The sequence below is a fragment of the Arvicola amphibius genome, chromosome 8 (assembly GCF_903992535.2).
Source record: "Arvicola amphibius chromosome 8, mArvAmp1.2, whole genome shotgun sequence".
Classification (NCBI taxonomy): domain Eukaryota; kingdom Metazoa; phylum Chordata; class Mammalia; order Rodentia; family Cricetidae; genus Arvicola; species Arvicola amphibius.
The window spans coordinates 62,899,348-62,915,271 of record NC_052054.1 but is presented as its reverse complement, the minus strand read 5'-3'; positions in this window follow the sequence as shown (position 1 = coordinate 62,915,271).

Here is a 15,924-nt window from a genome sequence, read left to right as displayed (position 1 = left end):
AGAAAACTAACCCAACCTAAAGAAAGATATTCCTATGAAGGTTCAAGAAGCTTACAGAACACCAAATAGACTGGATCAAAAAAAAAAAATCCCCTCACAATATTATAATCAAAACACAAAACATACAGAATAAAGAAAGAATATTAAGAGCTGCAAAGGAAAAAGGTCAAATAACTTATAAAGGTAAACCTAACCCAGACCTATACTTGACTTCTCTATGGAAACCATGAAAGCCACAAGGTCCTGGATAGATGTACTGCAGAAACTAAGAGACCATGGGTACAAGCCCAGAATACTATACCCAGCCAACCTTTTCACTATAAATGGAGAAAACAATATTCTAATATAAAAACAAATTTAAACAACATGTAGCCACAAATCCAGCCTTGCAGAAAGTAATAGAAGGAAAATCACAAACCAAGGAGTCCAACAATGTCCACAATAACTCAAACATCTAGCGACCCTTCACCAGCTCAACTCACAGAAAGGTAACACAAAAACTCTACTACCAAAAAAGAAATGATTGGAGTTAACAACCACTGGACATTAATATCACTTAATATCATTGGACTCAGTTCATCTATAAAAAGGCACAGGCTAAGAGATTGGATACGAAAACAGGATCCAACATTCTGCTGTTTACAAGAAACACACCTCAACCACAAAGACAGACATCTACTCAGAGTAAAGGGTTGGGAAAAGATTTATCAAGCAAATGGACCTAAGAAACAAGCGGGTGTGGCCATACTAATTTCTAACAAAGTTGACTTCAAACTAAAATCAATGAGAAGAGTTGGAAATGGACATCTTATACTCGTAACAGGAATAATTCATCAGGATGAAGTCTCAATCCTGAATATCTATGTCCCTAATATAAAAGCAACCACTTATGTAAAAAACATTACTAGAATTCAAGGCAGACATCAAACCACATACACTAATAGTAGGAGACATCAGCACTCTTCTCTCACCAATGGACAGGTCAATGAGAAACCTAACAGAGAAATAAGAGAATTAATGGAAGTAATGAATCAAATGGACTTAACAGACATCTATATAACATTCCACCCAAATAGGAAAGAATATACCTTCTCTGCAGCTCATGCAACCTTATCAAATATTGACCATATACTTGGTAACAAAACTTCCACAGTTACAAAAAAATATTAGTAACCACCTTTGTCTTATTGAATCACCATGGAATATAGTTAGAATTTAACAATAATTCTACCCCCAGAAAGTTTTTGGAAGCTGAACAGTCAACTAAGGAACCACCCCTGGGTCAGGGAAGAAATAAAGAAGTTAAAGTCTTACTTGAAATTAAAGAAAATAAAGATACAACATACCCAAACATATGGGACACTATGAAAGCAGTGCTAATAGGAAAGTTCATAGCTCTAAGTGCCCACATTAAAAAAACGGAGAAAACTCACATTAGAGACTTAGCAGCACAGCTGAAAGCTCTAGAAAAAAGAAGACTCACCCAGGAGGAGTAGAAGATTGGAAATAATCAAACTGAGTGCTGAAATCAATAAAATAGAAACATAGAAAACAATCCAAAGAATAAATGAAACAAAAAGCTGGTTCTTTGAGAAAGTCAACAAGATTGACAAACCTTTATCCAATCTAATCAAAAGGCAGAGAGAGAACATGCAAATTAACAAGATCAGAAATGAAAAGGGGTACATAACAACAGACACTGAGGAAATTCAGAGAATCATTAGATCTTACTACAAAAGCTTATATGCCACAAAGTTAGAAAATGTAAAAGAAATGGAGTTATTTTTAGATAAGTACCATTTACCAAAATTAAATCAAGACCAGGTGAACAAGTTAAATAGACCTATAAGTCATGAGAAAATAGAAGCTGTCATGAAAAATCTCCCAACCAAAAAAAAAGTCCGAGGACCTGATGGTTTTAATGCAGAATTTTATCAGAACTTCCAAGAAGAGCTGATACCTATACTCCTTAATGTGTTTCACATAATAGAAACAGAAGACTCATTGCCAAGCTCTTTTTATGAAGCTACAATCACCCTAATTCCAAAACCACACAAGGATCCAGCCAAGAAAGAAAATTACAGGCCAATCTCACTCATGAACATCGATGCAAAAATTCTCAATAAAATTTTGGCATACTGAATCCAAGAACACATTAAACAAAATTATCCACTACTATCAAGTAGGCTTCATCCCAGAGATGCAGGGCTTGTTCAACATATGAAAATCTATATCAATGTAATTCATCATATAAATAAACAGAAAGAAAACATGATCATTTCATTAGATGTGGAAAAAGCATTTGATAAAATTTGATACCCCTTTATCATAAAGGTTTTGGAGAGGTTAGGGGTACAAGGATCATACCTAAATATAATAAAAGCAATATAAAGCAAGCCAATATCTAATATCAAATTAAATGAAGAGAAACTCAAAGCCATTCTACTAAATTCAGGAACAAGACAAGGCTGTCCATTCTCACCACATCTCTTCAACATAGTTCTTGAAGTTCTAGCAATAGCAAAAAGACAATATCAGGAGATCAAGGGGATTCGAATCGGAAAGGAAGAAGTCAAACTCCTATACACAAAGGATAAGGAAGCAGAGAAGGAAATCAGAAAAGCGTCACCTTTCATGATAGCCACAAATAGCATAAAATATCTTGGGGTAACTCTAACCAAGGAAGTGAAAGATCTATTTGAGAAGAACTTTAAGGCATTGAAGAAAGAGGAAACCAGAAAATGGAAAGACCTCCCATGCTCTTGGATGGGTAGGATCAACATAGTAAAAATGGCAATTCTACAAAAGGCAATCTATAAATTCAACACAATCCCCCTTAAAATCCCAACAAAATTCTTCACAGACCTTGAAAGAACAATAGTCTACGTTATATTGAAACAAAAACAAAAACAAAAAAAAAAACCCAGGATAGCCCAAACAATCTTGTACAATAAAGGAACTTCTGGAGTCATTACCATCCCTGACTTCAAATTCTATTACAGACATACAGTAATGAAAACAGCTTGGTACTGTCATAAAAACAGAGAAGTCGATCAATGGAATTGAATAGTAGAACCGGATATTAACCCACAAACCTATGAACACCTGATTTTTGACAAAGAAGCTAAAAGTGTACAATGGAAGAAAGCATCTTCAACAAATAGTGCTGGTACAACTGGATGTCAACCCGTAGAAGAATGAAAATAGATCCATAATTATCACCATGCAAAAACTCAAGTCCAAATGGATTAAAGATCTCAATATCAATATGAACACACTGAACCTGATAGAAGAGAAAGTGGGAAATAGGCTATAACACATGAGACCACTTCCTAAATATAACCCAGTAGCACAGACAATAAGGGCAATATTGAAAAAATGGGACCTAAAAGTGAGAAGCTTCTGTAAAGCAAAGGACACAGTCATTAAGACAAAAAGGCAACCTACTCACCAACCCTGCAACAGACACAGGCCTGATCTCCAAAATGTATAAAGAACTCAAGAAACTAGACTTTAAAATGCTAATTAACCCAATTAAAAAGTGGCGTACTGATCTGAACAGAGAATTCTCAACAGAAGAAGTTCAAATGGCCAAAAGATACTTAAGGTCATGCTCAACCTCCTTAGCGATCAGGGAAATGCAAATCAAAACAACTTTGAGATACCATCTTTCACCTGTCAGAATGGCTAAAATCAAAAACACCAATGATAACCTTTGCTGGAGAGGATGTAAAGTAAAGGGAACACTCAGCCACTGCTGGTGGGAATGCACACTTGTGCAACCACTTTGGAAAACAGTGTGGTGGTTTCTCAGGAAATTTGGGATCAATCTACCCCAGGATCCAGCAGTACCACTCCTGGGAATACACCCAAGAGATGTCCAATCATACTACAAAAGCACTTTTTCAACTATATTCATAGCAGCATTATTTGTAATAGTCAGAACCTGGAAACAACCTAGATGCCCTTCAATGGAAGAATGGATAAAGAAAGTATGGAATATATACTCATTAGAGTACTACTCAGCGGTAAAAAATAATGACATCTTGAATTTTGCATGCAAATGGATGGAAATAGAAAACACTATCCAGACTCCAAAATATGTATATGGTATGTACTCACTCATAAGTGGATTCTAGTCATAAATAAAGGACATTGACCCTCAAATTCATGATTCTAGAGAAGCTAAATAGGAAGGTGACCCCAAAGAATAACATGTAGTTATCCTCTTGGATATTGGAAGTTGACAAGATTGCCACACAAAAATTGAGAGGTTGGGGGTGGGGGTGGGATATGGGTAAGGGGAGATGAGGAAAGAGTAGCGAGAAGGGGATTGATGATGATGAGGAGAGCTTGGGTAATGAGACAGTTGGGATGGAGGAGGAGTGGATATGGGAGCAGGGAAGTATCTTAAGGGAGCCATTTTAGGATTGGCAAGAGACTTGACTTTAGAGGGGTTTCCAGGTGTCCAGGGATATGTCCCCAGCTTTTTCCTTGAGCAGCTGAGGAAAGGGCGCCTAAACTGGCTCTATCCTATAGCCACACTGATGAATATCTTGCATATCACCATACAACCTTCATCTGGCGATGGATGGAGATAGAGACAGAGACCCACATTGGAGCATTGGACTGGAGCCCCCACGTTCCAAATGAGGAGCAGAAGGAAAGAGAACTTGAGTAAGGAATTCAGGGCGGCAAGGGGTGCGCCCACCCACTGTGATGGTGGCCTGATCTAATGGGAATTCACCAAAGCCAGTTGGACTGGGACTGATGGAGCATGTGATCAAACTGGACTTCTGAACGTGTCTGACAAGGAGGTCTGACCGAGAAGCCAAGGACAATGGCACTGGGTTTTGATTCTACTGCATGTACTGGCTTTGTGGGAACCTAGTCTATTTGGATTCTCACCTTCCTAGACCTGTATGGCGGCGGGGGAGGACCTTGGACTTCCCACAGGGCTGGGAACCCTGACTGCTCTTTGGACTGGAGAGGAAGGGTAAAGGGGATGGGGGAGGGGGAGAGGGAGGGAAATGGGAGGAGGGGCGGGTGTGAAAATAATAATAATAATAATAATAATAATAATAATAATAATAATAATAATAATAATAATAATAATGAAAAAATGAAAAAACATGTAAGGACTCTTAAACTCCAGTACCATGTCTTCCTGAATGCTGTCTTGCTTCCCACCATAATGATAATGGACTTAATGTCTGAACTGTAAGTGAGCTACCCATATTAAATAAGTTGCTCACCTTGAATCCCAGCAGCACTCAGGACACAAAGTCAGAAAGATGTCTATGAGTATGAGGCCAGACTCATCCACATACTGAGTTTCAGGCCTGGCAGGACTACATAATCCCTGTCTCAAAAAGAATCATAAGGAAAGAATGTAGTATCAAAAATTGTGACAAAGCCTTTGATTTTCCTTTAGTTTTGTCGAACACTGAAAAGACAGTCTTCTGACACAATATATAGTAAACCATATATAATCCCCACACCTTACTGTTTATTGGAAGTTCCACTCCCAAATACATTCAATTTGACAAATTCTTTGCCTAATACTGAAATAGTATACATAAAATTCATCATGAAAGAAAACACAAAACGTTCCAATAAATTTTCATCTTTTATTCACCTTCAAAATCTTCAAACTATAGTCAAACAATAAATATATCAAGATGCTGAGAAGCTATAGAGTTAAGATGCGAATGTGACAAGATGTACACGACTACATTTAGTTTACAAATGACCAAGGTCAGGGCTAGAGAGATGGTCCAGTGTTTGCTCTTCTGTAGGTTCCTGGTTTGATTCACTCAGTTAACATGGTAGCTACCAACTGTGTGACTCTCGTGTCTGGGCATATGGTGCCTTCTGGATTATGCACATCATGTGTATGCTGCCTAAACACATGCAGTGAAAACAGCCATACACATAAAATTGGGACCCTCCCCCAACCATGATGAAATGATACTTGCCTCATTCTTCCACAATTGTTTGTTCTCAGTTCTTTTTGAACAGCAATTTAATGTGGATTATTTACTACCAAATGTATGAGACTTTTTTCATCAAAGTTGATAGTACAAATCTTACAAATGATGAATAATTTAATAACAGATTAAATGTGATCATTAACAAGTTGTTTGCCCTTAAACCAGTAATCTCTACCCATGATATTCTACCTTGTTTACTGTATCAGGAAAGAATTCCTTTCTGTGGAACTGAAATCAGTCCTATTTAGTGAAGCTGATAATGCCCATAAGCAGTTGTGCCAGTATTGCACCACTGCACACATCTTATCAATTGCCTGTTATTATAGATTGCAGGTTACAGTGCTAAGACCATTGACATCCTTTCCCAGCCTGGGGCCCATACAGGACCTTGCAGGGCTACAATAGCCAGCAGAGAGCTTTCCCTCATAAATTCTAGATGGCTCTCTTGTAACCAAAATGTTCTGTGTGTTCACTGGTAATGACCTATTTTGTTTGGTGTGGCAATGGGGACTCCATGACCAGTACTAGGCAGATAGACAGTAGCTGTTGGTACAGAGAGTTTTATTTAATATTTCTGATGTCTAGGAGCAGTACTGTTTACCTATGTGGGAACCTCAGTTCAAATTTTAAATCATATCTTCTTCAATTACATATATTGAACTTGTAAGACATATTCTATGAGGCTACTTCATACATCTTTACTGTTGATGTACAGACATACAGACAGATGAATCAACTCTACAAAAAAAGGTGGCTCATTGGTTTACCGAGTTAGAATTTGTTGTCTTCCCAATTTTGACTTGTCAATGTTTCCTTATCTATTATAAGTAGATGTTTATCATTGTGCAGAAATCGTATCACATATCAATCCTCTAATTTGGTCACACAATACTTTTTATTCTTTTATTTATTCATTTTCTGGAATGTCTAGATTGATTTCATAAGTTGATTCTCTAGTTATCACTTGCATAGCAGCGTATGACTTTCTTTTTCCCACATTTATGCCAACATTAGTTATTTCTATTCCTGATGATTGATATTGTAGCTTGTGCAGCATAAAATCTTAAAGGAATCCTAGTCTGCGTACCTGGCAGGTATATTACTTGTTGATTTTGGTTTTACTTCAGGTTGTTGTTTGTTCATTTGTTTTATTTTTGTTTTGCTTTTTATATATCATTAATTTGTTATTATATAATTAAAACATTTCTCCTTGATGTTTCTCCTGCCAAATCCTCTCATATACCCTCTTTGCTCTCTTTCAAACCCATAACTTTTTTCATTAATTGTTTTTTCATACTACATATCTATCTACATACATATACATCTAAATAAATTACTTAGTCCATATAATGTTGCTTGTTTTTAGGACTGAAAATTTGGTATTGAATAAGCAATTGGTATGCTCATCCATGGGAGATGCTACTTTTCTTGTTATAGGCATCCCCTGTTTGCCTGTCATTATCTATGGTTTAGGCCTTTTGGGCATTTTCCCATCCACTTTGGTATGTCCAGTGTTTCTGCCTTTGTTCAGCTTGTTTTTGGGTTTTCATATTTTTGAGATTTTAGAGATAGAGCTTCTGGCATTACTAGGTGTGGTGGCTATTTGTGACTATATCTGGAATGAACTACATTTCAGAAATCGAGGTCATACCTGTGAGAGATTATTATTTTGGCTTGTTTTGAGGTGAGTGAATACCTTTTTGAGAGAGGAAGATACACAGCTTTGATCCAGATTTTGAGGATGAAACATACACATTGAATCTGGAACACACCTTCTGCTGGAAGCCTATTCAATGATGAAAAAGCCTTTTCTGGAATGAAAAAGACTTCGTCCATTGCCCATGTGTCCTTATCTTGCTAATACATCCCTTCTTTCACGGCCATTGAAACCCACTTCTTTGGAATTTCAGCATGTAGTGAAGACCAGCTGAGACATGCAGCCTTTTGGACTGATCAACTGCTGGATTTTTTGACTTTCTCTTCACAGTCAACCATTGTTGGATTAGCTGGTCAGCATCCTGTAAGTCATTCTAATAAATTTTCTTTTATTTATCTATATATAGAGAGATATGTAGATATAGATAGGTAGAGAGAGAGAGACAGATATAGAGCGGGCAGATACACAGAGAGATTCTTTCTGTAAGTTCTGTCATTCTAGAGAACCCTGACTAATACAGATTTTGGTTCCAAAAATGACTTCTTAAAATACCTTGAAGGACAACAAAGACCTCAGTGATAAATTTTACTGGCTACAATAATGAATAAAGTCTAAAGGTTCTTAATTGTGCCCTAGAAGAGAATTTTCCCTACAGCAGTCACAAGTTGCACAAAATCAAACTGAAACCCTCATTATAAAATGGGCTGAACTACATTGAAAATTTAAGTCTCAGTCTCAGAGGTGTCTTAATGCATGGACATTTATTCATAAAGAATGGAATCCTATAACTTGGTGTGGGGATGTGTAGGAGAGTCCTATTGAAGATGAGACCTTGAGTCCTCAGATTCTTAAGGGTTTATCTAAGCTGAGGAAGTAGTACCCTCAGTCCCAACCCCTTGAAACATTGCCCCTTTCAGCTTTCACTGAGGAAAGTAATCCTTTAGTATCTGGCAAACCAGCAGTGACTTTCTCTGAAGAAAATGTCACTGAAGGTTATCAATGTACTTCATGATCCACCTATAATTGCCTATAAGCTTATAACCAAACTCAAGCAAAGCAGTTTCCTAGAATGGTGATAGGAAGTGTAGTCCATAAATAGCTGTGCTACACATCTAAAGAAATTAATAATTTTGCTAATTCATTCAAGCAGAAGTCTGATGAATATAGGTTGTAATGAATTTTAATTGTGTGGGATAATGGTGAAAGGAACATATAGCTAGATAAGGCTGAATATTTTGATATGGACTCCCTTAACGGGGATTCAGGGTTTAATATGGATGCTGGCAGGGTTTAAAAAAAAGATCAATGCTTTCTCTGAATGGTTGGCTGAAACATTTGTCAAAAGATGTCCTACTGGAAAAGAGTTTGAGATGTCTGATATGGCTTGGATTAGTGTTGATGAAGGTCTTTTAATGATCAGGGAAATTGTAGTAGTAGTAGATATCTTAGGATTTCTGTTGCTGTGGAGAGATACTATGACCATGGCAATTCTTCTAAAAGAAACATTTAATTGAGATGTCAGCTTACAGTTTCAGAGTTTCACTTAATTATCATGATGATGTGACATTAGCATGCAGGTAAACATGATGCTGGAGAAAGAGCTGTTACTTGCAGGCAATAGGAAGTAGACTTTCTCACTGAATGTGGCTTGAGCATATATGAACTCTCCAAGCCCATCTCCACATTGAAGCACTCCCTCCAACAAGACCACACCTAGTCCAACAAAATCACAACTCAGAGTAATGCCACTCCCTTTGGCAGGCATTTTTTTAATTACTGCAGTGGGTATGCTCTGGAAACTAAATCCCACACAAGGGGAAGGCCCAGAAGGCATGCCCTTGACAACTCATAAAATGCAAACTGATGAGAGGGGTACCAGCACATTTTAAAAGCATTGTTGTCCCCCCTCTTTTTTTATTGTGCCAGACCTTAGGGTTGGAGATGTTGCTGCTCAATTTGATGAATTAAATACAATAGGTTTGCTCTTAAGACTATGGCCCCTGAGATAGAAGGGACCAGTTGGCAACACTAAATCATCAAAGGCACGGTAGTTGTAGTTATTATAATAGGCAGCACAGATAAAGCTTAGACAATTATGTACATTTTGATAATTGTCTAGCTAGTAATGGTTAGCACAGGGAAAGTGATTTTTATGGTGGCATGACTCATGGACTTTTTGGTACTGGCTAATAAGTCATGGTCTTTCGACATCCTTTGCCATCAGGAAAATGCAAATCAAAAGGACTCTGAGATATCATCTTACTACACCTGACAGAATGGCTAAGATCAAAAATAATGATGATTGCTTATGCTGGAAAGAATATGGAGTAACGGGAATACTCATCCATTGTTGGTGGGAATGCAAACTTATACAATCACTCTGGAAATCAGTATGGCAGTTTCTCAGAAAACTGGGAATCAGCCTACATCAGGATCCAGCAATACCACTCTTGGGCATATACCCAAAGATGCTTGATTACACTACAAAGGTATTTGTTCAACTATGTTCATAGCAGCATTATTTATAATAGCCAGAATCTGAAAACAACCTAGATGTCCCTCAGCTGAAGAAGGGATAAAGAAAATGTGGCACATTAATACATTAGTGTACTACTCAGCAGTAAAAAACAATGACATCTTGAATTTGCATGCAAATAAATGGAATTAGAAGCTATTATCCTAAGTGAGGTAACCAAGACTCCCAAAATATTAATATGCTATGTACTCACTCATAAGTAGATACTAACTATAAACAAAGGTTAATGAGCTCATAATCCCAGAGAAGCTAAATAATAAGGTGAAAACTAGGGAAAACATATAGATCCACCTGGAAAGTTGAAATTGACAAGATCATGTGACAAAATTGGGAGCATGGGGTTGGGGGAGTAGGGAGAGTGAAGGTAAGATCAGGCAAGATGTGGAGGGGTGAGGAGAACTTGAGGGAATGGAATAGTTGAGATGGAGGAAGGACAGAAATGAGAGCAAGGAAAGAGATATCATGATTGAGGGAGCCATTATAGGGTTAGCAAAAAATCTGGATCTAGAAAAATTTCCAGACATCCACAGGAAGATCCCAGATAAGACCCTAAGCAATAGAGAAGTTGGGGCCCAAACTGACTTGCCCTATAGTCAGACTGATGAATATCTTAAATACCACCAGGGAACCTTCATCCAGCAACTGATGGAAACAGAGGTAGAGACCCACATTGGAGTACTGCAATGAGCTCTCAAAATCCTTTTGAACAGTGGGAGGAATGTGAATATGAGCACCCACTGAAGCAGTCTACCTGATCTAATGGGTGCTCACCAACTCCAGCTAGACAGGGAAGGAACAGCATAGGACCAAACTAGTCCCTCTGAATGTGGTTGACAGTTGTATGGCTGGGGCAAACTGAGAGGCCACTAGCAGTGGCATTAGGATTAATCCCTATTGCTTGTCTTGGCTTTTGGGGAACCTTTTCTTTTTGGATGGATACCTTGCTCATCCTAGATATAGTAGGGAGGGACATGGACCTACCCCAAAGTAAAGTGCCTTACACTCTCTGAGGATTGGATGGGGTGGGGTGGGATAGTATTTGGAGGGACAGGGAGTAGGGAGGAGTGGGAACTTCAATTGGTATGTATAATGAAAAACAATATTTTGTTTTTTCTTTTTTTTATTTTATTTTTTTATTTTTTTATTTTTTTTCTAACCCTAACCCTAACCCCTAACCCTAACCCTAACCCTAACCCTAACCCTAACCCCTAACCCTAACCCTAACCCTAACCCTAACCCTAACCCCTAACCCTAACCCTAACCCTAACCCTAACCCCTAACCCTAACCCTAACCCTAACCCTATGTTTTTTCTTTTAATAAATAAATAAAAGATAAAATAAAGGGCCAGGGATTCAAATGAGTCATAGGGTGTGCACCTGATATGTGGAGATCTGGAAAATAAAAAACAAAGGCAAAAAATTTAAACTGGCTTTGGAGTTGAGCACTGCTATCCTCTAAATCCAAGCATGTTGTTTAAAGAAAATTCAGAGTTTTTGCTGCTTATTAGGAGTCGTCTGGTATGGGACAGAAAAAACAAAGAGTTTTGGAATGATTTTACTTTTTCCCATAAATCTTTTTTATTTCTATCATAGCTTTTGCTGAATATATGTCTATATGAATAAAGTTTAAATTTTCCACAATAATAAATTTTCCTATAATAATCTTTGGAGTTTTCAGGAAGAAGATGGAACCCCACAATGATTCCACCTAGTTGATATGACATCATGATGCTGATAAGGCTACATTAAGATTGGTTAGCTGAAATGGTACACCTTGTTACAATGTTTTGACCAGAAGTCCAAATAAGAATCTTAGGAATACCCTACTAACTACTCAAAGACTATTTGCAATCATAACAGATAGTAATCTTGAATCTTACCACTATTTTAGTTGTACAAAATATCATGGAAAGAACATCACCCCCACAACATCCCCTCTCACAACAATGTCCTCAGAGTTAGGGACATCAATTAGGGGTCGATTATAACTAGTATAAGGTTGGGGGTAGGGTGAAAATTATATAGTCTCAGGGTTCTCCTTTGAAAAAAAGGGGGGAAATGGATGGAATAATAGGTGGAGTAAGTATAATAGAGTAAATCCTTGTGAGCTATTATTTATAGACAATTTTCATTGGTATAAATTTTTATATATTGATACAAATTCAAATTATATTTGTTATATTGAATATGCTCCAATTTCTGTTTTAAATAATTGTACACCTATGCAAAGTTATTTTCACATTGTATGCATGCATGTTTCTACCTCTGCTTAAGACATTTTGCATATTGATAAAATTTTAGGATATATATATCATATTGCACTATATATATATGTATATATATATGTATATATATATATTGACTTCTAATTAACATACTTATTCATTGTTTACATTTTCAGGTCACTGTCCTAATTTGCTGCACAGTTGTTTAAAGATTATTTAATATTCTAATATGAAGCCTTATTCTTTAAGCTATACAGGTATCAAGAATTATAGGTGAATAGTCATCCATGTTTGTCATAATTATATTTAGACTGATCAGGTTCTTTCGATGCATAGAGATTGTATTCTTTATATATATACATAATCTTCAATGACTTCAAAGATTTGTAGAATATGGCATTTAAATAACTTAGGGTTCTGTTGACCTGAGGCACAGTTGCTCCTGGTAGCACTGATCTATTCCCAGGACAATGTTGGCTGCAAAAGACACTCCACTTGGAGCTTGTTTTCTACTTGTCAAATTGGCCTTTGAGAAAAGAACTGCCCATGCACTGACAAAATACACTACGTCTAGACTGGACAAGTAGGAAACAAGAAAAAAACTGCCAAATCTTTCCAAGACAGGGTAAGACTGTTTTGAAAAATTTCCTATCTCTGAAAATTGTCTGTCAGTTATTCTAGGCCTTAACCAAAGTCATCAATAGGGTTTTTCTGAAATTCTTATTTGGAGTTCAGGCCAGAAAATTGAAAGAAAGTATATCACTTCAGCTAATCAAGTTGGAATTATCTTGAGTAGTTGTTCCCCTAAACCAGTCTTATAGTAGTGCTATCAACATCATGATATAATATCAATCAGATGGATTCATTGTTGTGGGGTCCCATCTTCCTGGAAACTTCAAGGTTACTTCAGGAAAATCTACTGTTCATTGTAGAAAACTTAAACATTATTAATCTAGACATATATTCAATGAAAGATATGATATAAAGAAAATAGGCATGAAGAAAAGTAAAATATTTCCTTAAAATCTATATTCTTTCTGTTACATACCAAATGGCTCCTGACATGAGAAAGAAACTCTGATTTTTTCTTTTACCAACATGCTTGGATTTAGAGAAGAATAGCCATTGTCCAACTCTAAATCCAGTTCTCTCTCTCTCTCTCTCTCTCTCTCTCTCTCTCTCTCTCTTGCTCTCTCTTTTACCCCCAGATGACCTGTCCTTAAGGGACATATTCCTTTTTGTTTGGTGCTTCTTGCTGTGTAGTTATTTTTTCTTTTTGTGCATCCAAATGTCCAGGATCTCTTGACTTTTTGAAGATGTGCATTTTCCTGTAAAGACAATAACAGAACCCTGCCCCAACCCTTATAAGGCTTCCTTATGACCCATATAATTGTCACTTCTGTTGATGAGCTGCCATTTGTCTTTCATAAGAGGTTTGGCTTTCTAAAATATCATCTTTGTTAATTTTGATAGTATCCATAACTTTTCTTCTCCTCTGGAAACAAGAGCAAAACCCCTTCTCCCACATACCACATCTCCTGTTTTCTATTATGTGGTCAACACATCCTTGAATAACACAAGCTAATTTAATTCAGAAAGTTTTTCTATTGTCTTATGTCTCTCTGCTGCCATTGTTCCTTTATCATTAACATTAAAAAATTCATCTTTCTATAACTGTTTGACCTGTAGGATTGTTTGGTATACCTGTAATATGCTTTGTACCTTAACAAGCAAAAGAAATGTTTTATTTTCTTAGGTATATATGCTGGACCATTATCTGTCTTTATTTTTTTAATTTAATTTATTTATTACTTATACAGGTTCTAACTGCATTCCAGAAGAGGGGACTAGATCGAATTACAGATGGCTGTGAGCCACCATGTGGTTGCTGGGAATTGAACTCAACACCTCTGGAAGAACAGCCAGTGCTTTTAACCTCTGAGCCATCTCTCCAGCCCCATTGTCTGTCTTTATTTGTGCAGGTATACACATGATGGCCATAACTTCTGGTAAATGTGTGATTACTAAATCAGCCTTTTTTGAACTCAAGGCAGTTGCCCATTGAGAACCTGAAGAAGTCTCAATGGTGTGGTGTACATACTTTATTTTTCCAAATTCTGCAAAGTGGAACACATCCATCCACCAGATCTTATTCCTTTGGTTATAGAAAGAGCATGTAGGACATTTCTTTATGATCTCCTTCACTTGTGCCATGAAACAGAAAACATTTTCTTTAAATTTTTTCTATTGTCATGATTTTTTAATGAAATTTTGAGACCTCCAGCACATTTCCAATCCATAATTAATTTCTACACTACCTTGTACTTACTTCAGGGCATGGCAGACGTGTATGGGATCTGATTTGTGTTAGTGTATAGGACAAAACCTATTCCTGATTATATCTTGAACATGAATAAATAATGAAGTCAGTTTTGTATCATCTGACATAAATTCAACAGTTTCAATATGCAAGACAATGTTCTGTGTATTGAAAATCAGTAACTATATTGATAGGTTCTTTAAATCCCTTAGTACTATGAGAATAGCATATAACTCTGCCTTTTGGATAGAAATATAAGTGCTTTGTTTCACCACCTTACTTAATTCTTCTGATTTGTAACCTGGCTTTCCTGATTTATCTGCATCAGCATAAAATGTACAGGCTCCAGTTACTGGTGCATAATGTACAATTTGAAGAAGAATCAAAGTAGTTCTCTTTATAATGATAATTATACCACTTTTGGGATAATTGCTACTAATTTCTCCCAAACAATTAGCATGATCACTTTGCCATGGTTCATTGTCTTTCATTTTTTTAAAATTTCATCAGTAGTAAAAGGCACCATATTCTCTGCTGGGTCTATACTTGCCAGATGATAAGGTCTCAGTTTTCCTTTTATTATTAATTGAGAGACTTTTTCCACATAACTTTTTAATTTTTTACTTGGTTTATGTGTTTAAAAGATCCATGATCCATTCTAACTTAATATCTTTCTGCATTAAAATTCCTGTAGGGGAAATTCTGGAAGGCAATATGACTAGAATAAAATTAAGATTTGGATTCAGCCTATCCACATGTGCCTCCTGTAATGTTTCTTTAATGACGGTTAATTTTTTTCTCACCTTCAGCTGTTAATTCCCTGGGATTATTTAATTCTTTTTCACCATCTAAGGTTTTGTTTAAATGAATTATTAGATCGGGTGTTATCCAAACAGCTGGTTGTAAACTGGAAATGTCTCCTAACATTGTTTGAAAGTAATAAAGAGTCTACAATTGGTCTCTCCTAATTTATGCCTTTGTGTTCTACTTTTCTGTAAACTTATTTTGTAATGTAGGTAATTGATAGAATCTTCTCTTTGTATTTTTTAGGAGCAATTTATAATCCTCATTTAGGAAAAACTTTCTTTACTTCTTCAAACATCCTTTCTAAAGTATCTGCATTTGGATCAGATAGCAAGATGTCATCCATGTAATGGCAAATTATAGACTTAGGAAATTGCTTACATATTATT